The following is an 18185-nucleotide window of genomic DNA, read 5'->3' as shown; positions in this document are numbered from 1 at the left end:
GATTATTGAGAGGTGGTGGTGGATGGGTTGCGAGATGGGGATGAGTGGGCAGGCGGGTTGGGGCTTCGGCTGCACCGTGAATGTGGTGCTGCGATTAAGGATGGGATAGATTAAAAAAAATGTATAAAATTTTTAATATATATTAAAGGTTACTTTAGAAATAATAAAGGGTGAGAAAATAACATTTCAATTTTTTAATTTTTTAAGGTGAGTGAAATTAGAATGTTGCTGGAAAAATAGGACAATGAAGTTGGTCTATCAACACTCTAAAAATAAATCGATGTGCTAAAAAATAATAATAATAGCAGTCAACCATTCTAGATTTCATATTTGGGAGAGAAAAACTGAATATGGCACATGAGGAGGGAAAAATAATGAAAAAGAAATAAATAAAAAAATAGCATACAGATTTTGAAAGAAATAAAAAGAACGAGTAAGAAAGAGCTATAAATTAAAAATGTAAATTGTTATTAGCACTCCACAAATTATATTTTTCATTCCAAATTTTTTATGATTAAAAAAAAAAAATATATATATATATATATATATATATATTTGTGAAGAATGTAGAATAAGATTTTTGAAGTACTAATAACAGTTTTTATTCAATTCAAATTACGTGATTCTGTAATTTTGGTTATGTTTATGCATTTAATTATTTATTTTGGAGAAAAAAAAACTTACCATTTACTCTTTGTTTAATTTCCTATAATCGAGGGGAATCAATACCATTTTCTCCTTCTCTTGACATAGCTGCAAAATTTGGAAAATAGAGCTAATTCACCGGGAGCATAAAAATATCTTCCAATAAGTTGACGGTGTTAAACCATAGAGATACCTTCCAATAAATTAGAATACATATTCTCAAATATCTTCCAAATTGTTGAGGTCGTTAGTGTGAAACCAGTTGGCTAAATCCTAGGCTAGGCTGTTGACAAACGAGAATTAAATTTACAATTTTAATTACGCTTTGACACTAAAAAAAATGAAAGACAATAAGTAACTTAGCATTTTCAATGTGTAATGAAGAATGCTTATTATATTATTAGCCTGAAAACTGAAAAATTATAGGGAAAATTAGAAATAGGTCCAATTTTATAAACATATTTTTGAAATAGGTCTAATTTTTAGTGACTTTTGACTTTTGAAATAGGTCCAATTTTTAGTTACTTTGGACCCATATCAAAATACCCCAAAATTATAAGGAAAATATGATCAAGTAATTAACATATTTTGAAGACCGATTTGTATTCCCAACAATAAAAAGATTGAACCCAGATATAAGAGCTTTGATTTACTTTGCATTTCGGTTATGGATGGTCTAGAGATACATCTTGTTTCATTGATCTTAATGAAAAGAAATTTCAATCGAACATGTAATTAGTCATCAGTACGCGCTAATCACTAGTCCTCGATATGTTGATATACTGAGGTGGGTGCAAGCTCTGGGCACAAGAAAGAAGATGGACAGATATGAGATGACCTTCATCTACAAATCATTATTATTACTTTCCTTGTTGATCGAATGTTTAATTTCTTCCTAGAAAGCAATTGAGCAAGCAAACTGAAAAAATACAATGGATGTAGCTAGGTTACCAGAGAGGAAGAGAGAGGACAAAAAGTTGAATTGAATGGGCATGTCTATTGGGGGTTTGTATGCTATGCAACTTTCATGTGCCCCAGAAAGTGAAGGGCCTGTTTCTGGGATGGTGACAACTAACAAGGCCGAGCCCTCTCCTCTCTATCTTTCCAACCCGAAACGCATTGATGTGAATAATGCAGTAGATAAAAAAAACAACAAAATAGTACGTACTGAATAAGATATCCCCATTACTCTCACCTACCAACCTCACCTCTTTTCTTTTACCAAGGTATCCCCACTACTCATGCCAAATTATGCGATCACACAACATATTTTAGCGGATATTCATAGGTCATTACAAGGTTAATTTGGGAAGTGAGAGTCAGGTAATTTGAGACATGAAAACCCTAAAACCTTTCGCTTCTCTAACACTATATAATAACACTACCACCTTCCCAATTCCAAATCATTTCATACTTCCTTGAGACCCTCATCTTTTCCCAATTCATTCTGCAATCTTCACGCCTCACTCTCTCTCCCTTCTCAATTCCTCCTAACTCTCATCACTGCAAGGATATACTTCCTTCTGAAACACAAGAGGCTTTAGCATCATTTTCCAACTATGAAAATGTATTTTATCCCATATCTGAAATGTCGTAATTGCTTCTGTTGATCCTAGACTCAATAATTTGTAATTTATTTTAAGATTTATGTATAAGATTTGCTAGTGTGATAAGAAATTTAAAGTCGGTGAAAAAAAAAATGCAGAGCACAAAAATAACAGGATTAATGGTATGCGGACTCTTTCAGGATCCTTTATGATATGTCGACAACAGTGGTCAAGAAGGGGACCAATTGCTGAACAAGATATTGGCGGCAGTGGTCAAGAAGTGGGAGCTGTTGCTGAACCGGAAATCAAATTCACCACCGCAACAGTATGCTTCCATGTCTTTCAATGCTTCTTTATAGCACCATCTATTTTATTAATTCTAGCTTTCGCGGCCATCACGTCCCCTATAGATTACCTTTGTACCACAGTTCAATATGTGATTTGTGATATAATTATGGTGGAGATCATTTGTCGATTTAAGTAAAAAATCACCCCAAAGATTGTCAAGTTCTTAGGAATAAGATGCATCAGGGAAGCAATAGCGATATTTTTATAGGCTCTGGGTCTTTATTTACAAAATATTATAGATCCCGAATGCATAATTTGTGTTTTTACCCTAGCATGTTGTTCCTACTACCTGATTTCCTATGTCTTATTTTTGAGACATAGTGGAGCCCTAAGTTTTCTGGATTTTGCCCTAGGGATATATGCTGTAATTCCAGTGCGTTTTATAAAATTGATGGACGGTGGAAAAAATCTTTAAGGTTATGAATATGCATTATTCGTTCTTTCAATTACAACTTGCATTTCTCTATTTTTATTTAGAAGTCATTAGGAGAATGTAATTGAAGCGATTGTGAATCCACAAAACTTTGTTCTTCTTTTCATTTTTAGGTGTATCATAATGTTTTTATTTTTAATATGTACCATTTTAATTCGCAACCCTAATAATGAGAAAATATATGATACACCTAAAAATGAAAAAAGGTCTATGGATTCTCAATCCCTTCAATTACAGTCTCCTGATCACTTTTAAATAAAAGTAGAGACATGCAAGTTGTAATTGAAAGCCCGAATAATGCATATTCATAATCTTTCAGATTTTTTCCACTGTCCGTTAATTTTATAAAATGCATTAGAATTACAGCATTTATCCCTAGGGCAAAATCCAGAAAACTTAGGGCTCTACTATGTCTAAATAATAAGACAAAGGAAATCAGGTAGTAGGAACAACATACTAGGGTAAAAAAACGCACATTATGCATTCGAGATCTATAATAATATGTAAATAAATACCTAGAGCCCATAAAAATATCTCTGTTGCTTCCTTGATGCATCCTATTCCTAAGAACATGACTATTTTTTGGGATGATTTTTGACCTAAATCAATGAATGATTGCCCCCATAATTATATTAGAGATGGAGCTGTGTATGAAGGTATTCTATGGGGGACGTGATGGTTGCGGTAGCTGTAATTAGTAAAATAGACAATGCTATAAAGAAGCATTGAAAAACACTTAAACCCTAAACCATACTGTTGTTGTGGTGAATTTGATTTTCGGTTCAGCAACAACTCCCGCTTTTTGCCACCCTTGCCGACATCTTGTTGATCTCGTCTACGACGACCGCGTGCTTGTTGATGACGGCCACGGTCGCCCCGCCCCTGTTGATCGCGGCTTACTTGTTGACCTTGCTGACCATTCCCCTCCATATTCTCCAGTGGTTCTACGGTAAGAATAACAGGCGTACAAGACAAACAAGAGCAAAATAGCTCCGTAAATAGAATGGATAATGATAACTAACTTATGAATTGTTCGTGTCAAATGATTATCACTTACTAATTATCTCTATTTTTTTTTTATGTTCCAACCATGAATAGCTAATGGTGGATACAACATTCGGTTTGTGATAAAGATGAAATTATTTATTTCAGGTAAGCTAGAGTTCAACTCTTATGATATCTTTATGATTTAAATAATAAGATTCAACTAGGAGTTAAGTCGGAATGGATTTCTAATTTTCGACAATAAATTTTTTGAATCTGTACACAAATATTTTGAATCTGTACACAAATATTTTGAATATGTACACTGAAAATCGTAAGAGGGGTATATATTAAACAACATTAAATTAATTTAATGATTAAAATTTTAATCATTCTTACCTCTCTAACCGAACACCAACATATCTACTATTCTTGCAAACCAAGCTCCAGCTTCTCCATCACATTTGGCCGGCACCTTGCTCTCCCACAATACAAACCAAAACAACGAAGCAGCCACCTATTGCTAGACCAAAATTGTTGGAGCATGCTTGGTGTTGTTATTGAAAGCAATTCCTGAAAAAATAGAGAAAAAAAAAAAGAAAAAAAATAAGGCGTATGAGGCGGCATTGAACCGGGAGCCGAGAACGTCGTCTTTGTCCTCTCCAGGCCATGACCTGTTTTGTACCCCTTTGGATAAACAAAAAATGAAAATAGAAAAACAAAAAAACGTGTAGCCAACCTCCTCCTCCCACCTCCTCTTCACACCTCAATTGGAAATTTGGATTTCAATTCAACTTTGTTTAAGTATATATGGTATAATTGTCTCCTTAAATACATTGTTAAATTCAATCTCCAATTACGATTTTGACAGTTCTCCTATTACAATTTTATCCATCATAACACACATGATAATTTGGAGAGATTTTTGAAAATCTATCAGGAACAATGTTTGGTACAACAAAATGTAATAACTCAATTAGTTGGAAACTTAAAAAAAAAAAAAGAATCTACGAATTGCATTATAACATTTGGTGTAATGTGTGTTTGCATATTATGCTAGACCTATTGTATCATAAAGATCAATCAATTCAAGAGCTTTCATTTTTCCTTTTCAATCTCTCTCTTGTTTCTCTCTATATCATCTTCTTTTGAACTAATCTTTTATCTTTTGCAACGTAGTTAACAGTTCCATTAGATAGATTGTGTGTACTGAATTCCATCTTCTAGTTTTAGGTTTGGTATATGATCGGGGGTTTGGTCTTGGAGACTTGTTAGGAGAACTCAACGAGTTCTTCTCACGTCTAGGTAAGTCATTAGCTGGCATTTTGGAGGAAGTGTTCAATGTGCCCATTTCAGAGGAAGTGTTCAGTGTGTCACGAAAACGGCACAGGATGCAAAGTGTTATAATATAAATTGTTAAATTTTTTTTACGTATTCAACACTTAGTGTACTTGACATATTCTCATGACACTGAAAATTTTCTCGACAATTTGATGTTGTCTTGGTTTTTGTCTTTGAGCTCGGAGATTAGTTATTACTATAATGGTAAATCCTATTTATCTGTATTTTCGTACTTTTAGGCATATCGAAAACTGCGACAGAATGAGACCTATAATCCAAATGGTTACTGAGCCTAGCATGGCGATTTCCAGGTGCAAGTTACGCTCAATAGGTGAAACGATGTTTCATGATCTAATGTTACAATTGTTGGGCTTCGCATAAAATATTGTCCCAGTAGCCGTGTTTTCTTGCAGTGTTTGATATGTCTTTGTTAGGAAAATAGACTATATGAAACATGATTATCATTACATTTACACAAAACAGTAACATTATCCATCAAGGTTGCACTAGGTGTTAGTCAGACGGAGGCTAAGAAAAATTACACAAAAACAGTAACATTATCCATCAAGGTTGCACTATTTATACAAAATTGCAATTGTATATGAATATATACATGATCCTCAAAACAGCAAATAATGACTTCATCTCTCAATTATTTACACAAAATTGCAATTGCATATGAATATATATATATATATGCACATATATATGTGTGCGTGTGTGTTTGTGTGTATATATATATCAATGCATAATACATAACATTACTACAGGTACGCAAATTTAAATTGCCATGATCGATGTCGCTGTTGTGAGATCTCAAACCAATTATTTATTATCGTGAAGAAAAATTAAACAACAAAATAATATGTAATTAATTCAAAATACTATTATAACTAATGACATCTTAACGTTTAATATGCAAGTAAGTCTCTCTTCGCTCGGTATAAATAATGGCGAATGATGATCTCCTTATTTAGGTGTGAATTGGAATTTCTATTGCTTTATCATTTCTCTTTCAAAATTTAAGCTGTGCTTTAATTGGACAATGGGATGCATGCCTACTCGGTACTAAATCACACATATAATTATGTAAATGCGATCTCTATCCTGCCTAATACTTTCGTGGCTTTTTAGCCAAAATGGTCTATGAAATTTGTATAACTTCTCACTTTGGTCCTTGAAATTTGAAATCAATAAAAGTGGTCCATGAGTTTGTCTACCATCAATCATTTTGGTCATTTCATGAAAAAATTTCATTAAATAATGCTAAAATGACAAAAATACCCTTACTTTTTGTCAAATCATTTGGTCATTGTTATTAAATTGAGAGTATTTTTGTCATTTTGCTCCTTATTTAACACAATTTTTCATGGAATGACCAAAATGATTGCTTGTCGACAAACTCAAAGACCACTTCTATTGATTTCAAATCTTAGGTATCAAAGTGATGAGTTATGCAAATCTCAGTGATCATTTTAGCTAAAAAGCCTACTTTTGTTGGGATCTCATTAATTTAAGTCCATTTTTGTATGTTTGGCTGCTAGAAAAGAGTACAAAGACTACATCTCTCATGTACCTCATTTTATATATGAAATCAGGAATGGTTTTGCTAGAACAGAGTGCAAGGCTCTTTGACGTTTTTGCATTGTACTAAACGCTACTGTATTCTATATTTTAATCCGGTCACATATATACAGTTTGTCTAGAATTTTATTATTTTGTTTCATGTAGCTCGGGACCATCACAATTCGACTTCCACGATTGTACATATACACTTTTTATTTATACCGCACAAGGATTATAAGATCAACCATGCAAATTAATATAATATCTGGATGCTCTAAATTTTTCTAGCTTATAAAAGAGATTGTATTAAATACATATATTCACATTAGTTATATATGTATTAAGTGCATATAAGTATAAGAAGTAAACGATTTTCATAAGAATAAGAATAAAAAAGCAAATATTTCCAACTAAAAAAGGAAACAAAACAAAATTTAATTAAACTAGCCTATCAAAGATTGGGTACGAACCATAAAGATGTGGTATACAACTGCGACCAAGAACGACTTTTGGGGCAACTAAAATGCCTAATACTCTTATTTGTGAAGGAAAATATTCCAAAGTTACATCCGGTTGAGTCATAACACGAGTAATCAAAGTCAAAATAAATATTGTTTTTTTTTCTACCTTTTGACCATAGAGTACAATATACGGCGGAATGGTGGTTGCTCACAAATAATACCCGACCACCAAGTTCAACAACCTCCATCCATTGTGGACCAGCATCAATATCACACTCCAGTTTGAACACTCGAAATCCTTTAGTCTTAGGTGGCTCAGTGTAACTAAGGGCTGATTTGGTATTGTTGTGCTTTGACAAAAAGCTGCTGTGAGAATAAGCGGCTGTGAAATAAATCAGCCGAGTGTTTGGTAAATTTTTTTGTAAAAGTGCTTTTGGAAAAAAAAAGCAGTCTGATAGTGGGTATTTTCATTAAAGGAGCACTGTAACTCTGTGTGCTTTGAAAAAAAACTAGTTTTCCAAAGCTGTAAATAGCTGCTTCAGCTTTTTTCTTTGATTTCAGCTTATTCTCACAGCAGCTTCCAAAATAAGCCTTTTTTTTTAGTTTACCAAACACCTAAAACCCTTACAGCTTTTTTTCATGAGTGTTTTTTTTTTAAGCACCTCACTCCCAAACCACTCCTAAAGGTCTTTCCAAGCATGACCTTATGCCAAGGATCGGCTATTAAACATGTTTCTTGTTTAGGCTTGTAGTTTGGATTGAGGAGCCTCCAAATGTTATTCTGGACCTTCTCATTCAACAAACAATATAATTTTAGGAAAACTAATGAAAATGACTTGAAAACTTTGAGTTTTAACGATAAAGACAAAATAAAGGGTAAAATAAATAGTATCAAGTTTGACTTTTTAGTATAAAAATGTGAATTCTCGTTAAAATAAACAGTACTATGATCTTTTTGTTATAACTCTTTATAATTTTTCAAGTTAATGATGTCGACTTTTCCTTCCAAAAAATAAAAAAGCAACTCTATAGATGCAAAATCTTTTGGCAGGTGAACGAAATCACGGCCATTGTAATGCTCCACTCTTGATCCATCATAGTCAACGAATTTGTATCAATTGGACGTGTCCACCCATCAGCCACAGACCAAAGCAATGAGGTCATAGCCTACATCGTACCAAAATCGTAGGACAAAAGCTGATATTTTCCAGTCTTAGTCTTAGCTAGGGGGTGTCTACCCCTACCCCCAAACAACAAAAACAAACAAATTTTAGAGAAAACCTCTCGGTACTGTATATTTTAACGAAAAATTACATTTTTACACTAAAATATCAATTATGATATTATTTATTTTACCTTTTATTTTGTCTTTATGATTAAAACTCAAAGTTTTCAAACATTTCATTAGTTTTCTTAAAAAACAAAGCTCCAAAAAAAGGGTTTAGGACATCTATAGCCTGCAGCATGGCATATCTGAGGGATAAGGATTGTCTGCCCTCCACTTCTGATGCCCTCCCCGTGCTCTTCTGTTTTGTGTGGTCATGGTTAAGCCACGTCAACATTTTATATTGTTTTTTTTTATATATATAATAAGACAAAAAATGAATAGTAATATAAAATGTTGACGTGGCTTAACCGTGATTACACAAACAGGAGGGCACGGGGAGGGCACTGGAAATGGACGGCAGACAATCCTTGTCCATATCAGAGCCAGACACGCAGTCTGCGCCTGAGCCTATAAAACAAAGACAAGTCCGGCTTCTAAGCAGTCGGTGATCTGCCATCAACAATTGTTGTACAGGCGTGACATTTGCTGAGTCCAAGTTTTATGGAGTAGGAACTCCCCTCCTAATCTCTCACCCCTTCCATCACCTCTTATTTAAAGGGTTGCAATTACGCCATGTTTATATCTTGTTTTGAAAATTTTATATAGAAAATAAGGCAAAAAGAAGAGTGAGAGGAGGGGATGTAATGGGATGGTAATAGGAAGGGAGAAAATCCTATACCCATTGGCAGGGTCACTGGGACCCACCTCCTCCTTACTCCTCAATTGGAAATCTGGAAGTCAATTAACCCTATTCAAGTAGATATCGTATTATTGTCTCCTTGAAAACATTGTTAAATTCCATCTGCTATTACGATTTTATCCATCATAACACACGTGCTAACATGGAGAGATTTTTTAAAATATAACGAGAACAATGTTTGTACATTACTCTAGCTACCTTAAGCCACACCATAGTTCATAAAAAAAATAACATACAACCTAAATCAATCACTTGGGTTCCAAACCCGCATGTTGCATCTAATCCTAACATTTTATTTTCTCAAGTACTGTAGTGTGTAAAAGCTTTGACACAACCCACGTTGAGGCCCCATCAACTTTTACAAGATCCAGCCCAAGTCAAGAGGCCTAGTGGACCGAGTCATATAGCTGACTAAACCTCTGGTTACCCACTGAGTTGAAGTGCTGATGTGTCCAATTTTTTTTTTTTTTTTTGAGAAACTGGATAAATTCATAACCAGGGCCGGAGCTAAAACACAAGGAAGCCTACCAGGAGGCAACAACCAGAGGAGAAAAATAGAAAGCAGTGAAGATGGGAGTACAGACTAAAGACACAGCACCAAGTGCCAAGCGTCACCCCTTTCACTACCAAAATACAATTATGGGGGACAAGGGAGACCATCCTTGTTCAAAATATGAACCAACGACGATGGGGGACGGCTAATCCAAGTAGACCCGCACATCTCCGTGTTTCTTCTCGACGCCAAGCGGTTCGCCGCCAGATTGACCGATCTCGGAACCCAAGACCAGCGGCATGATTGGAATATATCCTTAAGCCTTAAGATTTTAGTCAACGTAGGATAAGCCTCCTAGCGGCCAGAGGACATATCATGAGCCAAAGCAGAAATGTTCTCTTTAGAATCTGATTCAACAATAATTCTATGCAAGCCCATAGACTTAGCAAACTCACAACCATACCAAATGGCAAGTGCCTTGAAGTGTTCATTTACTTATATAATAACACTTGGTTATCAATTTATGTGTGCGGTACAAGAAAGTATGGGATGTGCTATCCACACATCTCATTTTACTTCTCACACACCCATTGATAAATTATGTCAGTTGATATTCTTCAATTCATCCAATCTTACGGTTGAAAATTAAAAAGGTATGTGTGAGAAGTAAAATGGGGTGTGTGAATATCACACCCCTAAAGTATTCTCTGTCAACTATTCACACACCCTAAATATCCAAAAACCATTTCCCGCCCCCCGGCTGAGTTACGGGTGGTTTTATCCTGAATATCCAAAAAACCAGTAATACCTTTGCACTCCTTCTATAATCAACTTAAAGCAAGACCACCCATGAACCTCGAACCTACTTCATTAGGCTTAATCCAAAGGTATTAGTATTATTTTCCCTAACTTAAGTAGAATGGTGCACGTAGTGTTACCGCACAAGACCTCCAATTTTCTAAAACCCTCAAGTTTTTAGTCTAACAGAGACAATCTATGAATCTAAATCCGATCACTTATGTACAATCTATGAATAGTGTAACTATTTTTGTTCATGTATCTTGGGAGCATCAAAATCTCGACTTTAAAACACAACTGTACATGTACACTTTTTATTTATGTCGCACAAGGATTATAAGACCGACCATGTAAGTTGATGAATACTCCAAATTCATATAACTTACGAGAAAAAAGATTTGAACTCGAACGCATATACCAAACCTACGACACCATGCTTGGGGATTCAAACCGGGGCACATATATTTTCAAAGATTTAATTCACATAACTGTAAGTTCAGAAAGTGTAAAAGAACAATATAAAGAGCAAAACTTAATTAATTGGTGCTATGTTCAATTAATATAGCGGATGCAATCTGCAATTATATTAATTAAAGCCCAAGTAATGAGAAGTAAATATTAAACGGCATTGTTGTAACTATTCGAGATTTATTTGTTTAATATATAGTTCTATTATTTAATTAAAGTGCTTTGTTAAATTATGTTTTTTTCATAAATCAATGAAACATTATAATTAAATTTTATTTCTCAAATAAAGTGGGAAAAAAAATAATTATCTCAAAAAAATAAAAGTAGGTGCTGACAAAAAAAAAATAGAAAATTGTTACCTCATCCCCATTATTTGTGTCACCTTGATAATTTTTCACCGCTTTTGTCTGAGCATCTCAACAACTGCCTAATGCAAAACTCAAATCTTTTATCATACTAGTAACTGCACTTTTCCTACGACTAGTTCCATACCGATTGCTATAATTTCATGAAATTTCTTCCGCACAAGAAAACATCTTTTAGCGATTAACCATGCAGTTTCGGTTTCGACCCTACCTTCAACGGGATATGCCTTTTCGTAAGCACAAACAACATAGGAATGTAATCAATTAAATAAGAATGTAATAAAAGATTGTACATAATTTCGCATTCTTGCTTTCCTTTTTTATTTTATTTTTGAGACATAGTAGAGCTCTAAGTTTTCTGGATTTTGTCTAGGGATAAATGTTGTAATTCTAGTGCATTTTATAAAATTGATAGACAGTGGAAAAAACCTTAAAGGTTATGAATATGCATTATTTGGTCTTTCAATTACAACTTGCATCCTGTACTTTTATTTTAAAGTCATCAAGAGACTGTAATTGAAGGGATTGAGAATCCACGAACCTTCTTTTTTTTTTTTTTTACATTTTTGGGGTATCATACCTTTTTCATTTTATGTATGATACCCGAAAAATGAAGAAAAAAAAGTCCATGGATTCTCAATCCCTTCAATTACAGTCTCTTGATGACTTTAAAATAAAAGTACAAGATGCAAGTTGTAATTGAAAGACCAATAATGCATATTCATAACCTTTAAGATTTTTTCCACTGCCTATCAATTTCATAAAATGCACTAGAAATACAGCATTTATTCCTAGGGCAAAATCCAAAAAACTTAGGGCTATGTCTAATAAATAAGACAAAGGAAATCAGGAGGTAGGAACAGCATACAATGTAAAAATGCAAATTATGCATTCGGGATCTATAATCTTCGTTACATAAACCTAGAGGACATAAAAATATCTCTATGGCTTTCCCTGATGCATCATATTCCTAAGAACCTGACTATCTTTAGGGTGATTTTTGTCCTAAATTGACAATTGATCGCCACCATATCATCTCACAAATGGAATTAGAAAAATAAACGGTGCTATAAAGATGCATTGAAAGACATGGAAGCATACTGTGATGAATTTGATTTCGGTTCAGCAACAGCTCCCGCTTCTAAGTCGATGTTAGGTTCCTGCATGAAGAAATACAGGATTTGAGTTCACAACAGGTACACATCCAAATAAAACCTAGCAACAACAAAACGGATAATTTGTTTGAGGTCACGAAATATTTTGTGTTACGATCAGAGATACCGGGAACAGGTGATACAATCCGTAAATAACAGTGTTCATGGGGATTTGAGTTGCACAAGAGGAAGAAGGAAAACGGCTTTTGGGTAAGATAATGGGCTTTGAATTCCAACATTTAATGCCTATTTCACCAGGCCCAACCCAAAATTACAGGATATGGATCAAACATGCAGAAAAACTGATTGCAATTTGCATTGATGCATCTTTGGGAGAAGAACTCGCATACAACTAACATGCTAAAGTGATGATGTTTTAAACTAATCATGAAATGTTATGTCAGTAAATTAAAGCACATGACGATGCATGAGGGATTGGGACACCGCCACTATGTAGTCCCATTTCTCTGAAGTTTTATGTTTTCATGAGTTTAATCTAATACTCCGAATGAGCAAAATGCTAAATCATACGTATAATAGTTATGATTTTATACATGCACCCGCAAATTATGGGCTGAAAATTTGCCACAAGACAAGACCGTAAATGATTGAGGTTGAACTGGGAGACACGATATGTTGAATTGTTGTTTCATTAATAACTGCATCCCCAAATTATCGAACCATCAACAAAAAAAGGCCACGACAGTTAAATTGAAATAGCAAGTCAAAACCAAGCCTTAACATGATGCCATCTTATTAATGGAAGGAAGATCAAAATTACACTAATACACACTCTCCTGCTACAAGTATGGGCTGAAAATGTGCCACCAGACAATCCCCCACCAAGTACTCACCTGAAATGCAGAAAACACCCAAAAAACATACAAACCTTCAACCTCATACAACCATGGTTGGACCACGAAGAAGCAAAACCCTAGATAAACCAAATCAGTAGAAGTCACCCGTTTTGCACCCAGGAAAATGGGCCCCTCCCACCCATATGTTTCCCTCAATCGATTTTCTCACGTTCAAACCAAACAATTTTGGATTGTCCCTCAAAAGATCAGCTGCTTCTTGATTCAAGGGGTCCTCATGGTTAGGTTCCTGCATGAAGAAATGCAGGATTTGAGTTCACAACAGGTACACATCCAAATAAAACCTAGAAAAAACAAAACGGATAGTTTGTTTGAGGTCACAAAATATTTTGTGTTGCGATCAGAGATACCGTGAATAGGTGATACAATCCGTAAATAACAGTGTTTATATTTAAGACAGGTTTCCAGTCTTCCCGAAGAATGTTAAGGCAAGTGTTTCCTTCTAAGTCGATGTTGGGATGGTAGATCTGCACATATGGTATGCATTATACAACACCAGATATATATTATGGTTTGGATCGTAACCAATATACACGAAAGTTAAGTTCTGATATAACTAAGGTTTCGTTACCTTGGTTTTGCACTTGACCTTCGGAGGCTCATGAGGGTAGACTGCGGGAACTTTAAACGTGAAGACAAACCCATCACCCCTGCGACAAGAGGTACAAAATGTCGGTGTCAACAAGATGACATCGAAGTTGCAAAATCCAAACAACGTATAGAGAGCCAAATGAAGCTTCAGATCAAAGGTCACTTACATATAATATCCCCGATAAGGTGTAATGGTAATCTCAAAGTCCATCAAATCATCCTTTCCATTGGGGAATGAAATCTTGCATTCTTCTAGCATGTTCAACTCACTTATATCTACAAGACAACATCATAATACAATTGAAGGACGACAACAACAACAACAACAACAAAGCCTTTTCTCACTAAATAGGATCGGCAATATGAATCCTAAAACGTCATTGCGTTGATTTCTGTGTCATAATACAATTGAAGGACTGGTTGAAGGAATTAAAATAAACACAGAAACCTTGCCTTTACGTACGTTGGAGTTAAACGTGTATTTAGGAACTTAATATGCATGTAAGCGTATAACTTTGTACCACATTGCAACAAATCATAACATATATACATCCTAAAATCATATTTACCTCTATGAAGACGCAATTCTCCTGCACTTTGCTTCTTTACGAGACCATTCTCCTTTGCTTTTTCAGATGTTTCCTTTTGCTTTTCTTTCACTTTAAACTATCTGATCATGGTTTCTGTAATTAAAAGAAAAGCACAAATTTAAAACGGGTAATAAGATGAACCATACATGTCTGTTGTAAGTGTTAACAATTTGTGAACAAAAACATCGAAGAAAATCTGCTCGACGAAATGCCGCAGAAAAGCAAAAGGAAAGGAAATGGAATGGGAAAGCAAAGATAGGAGAGGCACAATGAAGACGGCCAAGGAATGAAACGGATTTATAATCTTCCTTTCTTCTCTATTCTTGTCTTCCTGCTACTGGTTCGTGCGGCCATAAGCGTCTCTTTCCAAAAATACAAATCATATCAACATGCAGTCGACTGTATTTGGAAAAAAAAATAAAAAATGTATTCGAAAACTAAAAATACAAATCATATCAACGACATGTCGTCGGCTGTATTTGAAAAAAAAATTCCAACGTACAAATCATATCAATGACATGCCGTCAGTTGTATTTGAAAAAATAAAAATAAAAATGTGTTCAAAAATTAAAAATACAAATCATATCAACAACATATCCTCGACTGTATTTGAAAAAAAAATAAAAATGTATTCGAAAACTAAAAATACAAATTATATCAACGACATAACATTCTAACTTCCGTTTACGGAGGTATTTTTCTGCTTTTTATCCTATATGCTTGTATTATTTACTTAGGACAACCTGCAGAGGAGGAGAATGACGCTCAAGGACAACCTCCGGAGGGGAAATGACGCTCAGCTGAGCAGCATTCCCCCTCCGGAGGTTGTCATCCTCCGCAGGTTGTCCTAAGTAAACAATACAAGTATATAGAATAAAAAGCAGGAAAATACCTCCGTAAACGAAAGGTAGAATGTTAGCCAACTCGGGATGTTCCATTTCAGAAAGGTGGAAGAGAGAAGAGGGAGAAAGACGAAGGAGAGAGAGCGAGTTTACAGAGAAGAGGGAGAGAGGAAGGAGATAGAGGGAGCGAGTTTACAGAGACGAGGGACAGAGGAATGAGATAGAGGGAGTGAGTAAGAGAGAAGGGAGGGAGGGAGTGAGTGAGTGACTATAGCTGTAAATATAGGATTTCAAACGCAGCAGCTGGTAGGAATGGGTACTAAAAATTCCTTTGGACAAATAAAAAAGGAAAACAGAAAATCAAAAAACATGTAGCCATTGTGACCGCAACTGTATACTGGTGCAAAACCTCCTTAACCTAAAACTTAATCCCACCAACCACTATCCCTCTCAGTCCACTGATATCCAGAATACCATTATGCCCTTTCATTCCTTTTGCAATTAACTTTATACATTTTATCGATACTATTACTGTTTTTGTCCATGTAGTCATGCAAGTATGTAAAGAAGCTAAATTTTTAAACCCGGTCACTTATATACATTTTACGCAAAATGTTACTGTTTTTTTTCATGTATCGTACAAGAATCATAAGATCGGTCATGCAAGTTGAAATAACATATTTGGATATGTTCTAAATTCACTTAACTTGTGGAAAGAGAAATTTGAACTCGAATGTTCAAGATTTCTTTGCATAAGCAAATATCATAAGATCGACCGTGCAAGTCGAAACAACATATTTTACAAGTATGATTAATATAAAAATCAATGAACAAACTATATCTAAAACTAAAAGACAGAGTTGACAACACATTTTATAATTTAATAGAAAACTATCAGAAATCAAAACATGTTGGTATCGACATAAGTTAGGTGCACACTTTGAAAAAAAGATTATATCGAAAATTCCTAGTTATCAGAATCTCTCAATCCATTCAAATTTTCATTTCAACTTTTGAAAAAACATCAAATTCGAAATTTTTGTGTAGAGATTCAAAAAAATTTATTGTCAAAAATTAAAATCTCATTCCGACTTGGACCCCTAGTTGAATCTTATTATTTAAATCATTAAGATATCAAATGAGCTTTGAAACTTTAAGAAGTGGAGATAATTAGTAAGTGATAATCGTTTGACACAAACAATAATATTATATGTAAAACCTTTATTTGGATTCTGGCAATAACAAAATTCTTTGTTTCCACATTTTTTTTTGGAAACGCCAGTTGAACCTATGAACTTATGAAAGATGTGACAAGCTATGATTGATTGACCGCAGGCTGAGGGAGGGATGACTGATTGACCACAGGCTGAGGGAGGGCCACAACTTTCATTTACCTATGGTAAGGACTCTGTCACGCATTTTTCTCTGGTGAGGGTGGGAGTGGTTGGGTCATGGTGTTTAAGTGGGCTTGGGAGGGAAGGGAAGAGGCTGGCTTTTCTGCTGCTTCTGGTTTTGTTGAATTTACCAAATTAGCCTTGTTTTTGGACTGGTGTGTAAGACCAAGCAACGACCAAGTCAATTTAAAATTAGATATATACAATAATTTTGGTGACCCAGAAAATTACTGAAATATTGTGATGGTGTGTCGACAACGCAGACCCAGCACTTCTCCCCTCAGTACACACCAAGCACGGCAACGCAGACCCTGTCTCATTCCAAACTGATTTTATCGTAGCACGATATTATCTGCTTTAGGCTCAGCTTGCACGATTTTGTTTATGGAAAAACACAAAAACTTCTTAGTGGATCATCCATCTTTGGATTGTTCTCGCTCGAACTCATTTAACTTCGGAGTTCCGATGAACTTCGAAGCCAGTGAGGTTTCAAAAGGTCTCGTAGTAAATGGAGGTGAACATGTATATATAAGGCATATCACTTTCTCTCTGTTGATCGATGTGAGATGTTGCAGACCTAGCATGAAACAAATATACCCACTGAAATTTTTGGCCTTTTGCTGGGTTTTGGGTTGGAAGAGAAGTTAACAGAGCCTATGGGAGGAACCAATTAATATGCAACTCGAAAACGAGTTTATCGAAATAATAAATATCATACTATTCTCATATAACAAGTTTGGGATGCAACTGTAACACAGAATACAGTCTATGACCCGTCAAGTCAGAGACAAAAATGGCGTCGCTCGGATTAAGCTATGGTTGGATGCTCATTTACTCTGGTCTAGCTCACCCCGCCAGTTTCATAAAACAAGGTTGATGTTTTTCTTTTTTGTTAATAAAGTTACACGAGTGTAACAACGGGAACTAGTTTTTGAATTTGTCGTATCATTTTGTATTCAAAGCTAAGGAACTAAAATTGTGAACCCATATTGTTCCAAGAATACATGAAGCATATATGCTAATTAATAAACACGATTTTTACAAATAATTATCTATAAGCAACAATTAAGCTTAGACGGGCTTGGCCCCAATGGCCCGAAGACATAACAGTTCGCCTAAATTCAAGCATTCAATTCAACCAACGATGGACTTGTAGCTTATTTAAGGGTACCCCTTATTTAATTAAGTATTCAACATCTTGAGTTTGATTCTCACCCTTAAATATCGCCCGTCTCGATCTCTATCTCTCCCTCTCATCCATGG

General features: G+C 35.0%; 1 long non-coding RNA gene and 1 pseudogene across 1 annotated transcript; one reads left to right on the top strand and one right to left on the bottom strand.

Moving 5' to 3' along the window:
- Positions 1-2064: 2064 nt before the first annotated feature.
- On the top strand, positions 2065-5778 carry LOC139193290 (uncharacterized). Its single transcript, XR_011577682.1, has 2 exons — positions 2065-2212; positions 2393-5778. It is a non-coding gene; the product is annotated as an uncharacterized lncRNA (long non-coding RNA).
- A 7589-nt stretch (positions 5779-13367) lies between these two features.
- LOC114823509 (NEDD8-conjugating enzyme Ubc12-like) lies at positions 13368-14946 on the bottom strand (annotated as a pseudogene).
- Positions 14947-18185: the final 3239 nt, after the last annotated feature.

This window comes from Malus domestica, chromosome 17 (assembly GCF_042453785.1).
Source record: "Malus domestica chromosome 17, GDT2T_hap1".
In the NCBI taxonomy this organism is placed as follows: Eukaryota; Viridiplantae; Streptophyta; class Magnoliopsida; order Rosales; family Rosaceae; genus Malus; species Malus domestica.
This window is presented reverse-complemented; position numbering and strand designations above follow the sequence as displayed.